A 786-nucleotide genomic window follows, 5' to 3' on the forward strand; every position below is an offset into this window, starting at 1 on the left:
TCATATTCTCTGACTGTCAGTTCATAGCGAGCCAGGAGCTGCTCTAAAGTCAGGTCGGCAATCTCAGGTTCGTTCAGGAGCGCGTTCAGTGGTTGGAGTTTCTTTTTGGCCTTTTCCACTGCTTCGGAAATGTCAGTGTCACTTTCAAAAGGTCTGGTGATCATTGTCTCTTTGCAGGGTTGTTTGGGAAATCCAAATCTGCAGGCAGAGCCAAAGCTTCTGAAACATGTGCGAGAGTGGTTTCTGCTGTGCATCTGTAACTCTGTCACCTTTCTGTGCAGTTCAGGTTGTCTGTGTGGGTCAGGGAGCTGAGCTGTGATGTACTTTGACACAAAGTCACACACCGTTTGGTCACTATCCTCCTCAAACACAGGTGCACCTTCTATCCATAACAGGCAGTGAATGTGTGGGCTTCCTCTGTGCTGAAACTCAACTCTGTAGAAATAATCGTTTATTTTTCCTAAAGGCTGTGCCGGACTGAATAGAAGATCTCTGAATAAAGCTTCTACACGTTTATCAAACATGCGCATGGCTGTCACAGGATTGCTTCTCAGTATGTCACACTTTGCAGACCAGTCCAGCTCGTCAAAATTGACATCCTCACCCTGTTGTCTTTTTATTGCTTCAATCACCTCAGGCCAACGCATTTCAGCTGCAGAGAATGTACAGAAGAAGGTAGGAGTTCCCAACTGTCTGATCATGGCAAACAGATCTCTGGTTGTTTTTTGCCAGTAGGCAGGAGTTCCTCTGAGTGGCTGCATGAACCTCACTGCATCTTTATTTCTC

This window comes from Trachurus japonicus, chromosome 22 (genome assembly GCF_045865225.1).
Source record: "Trachurus japonicus isolate A0001 chromosome 22, Traja_1.0".
Taxonomy (NCBI): Eukaryota; Metazoa; Chordata; class Actinopteri; order Carangiformes; family Carangidae; genus Trachurus; species Trachurus japonicus.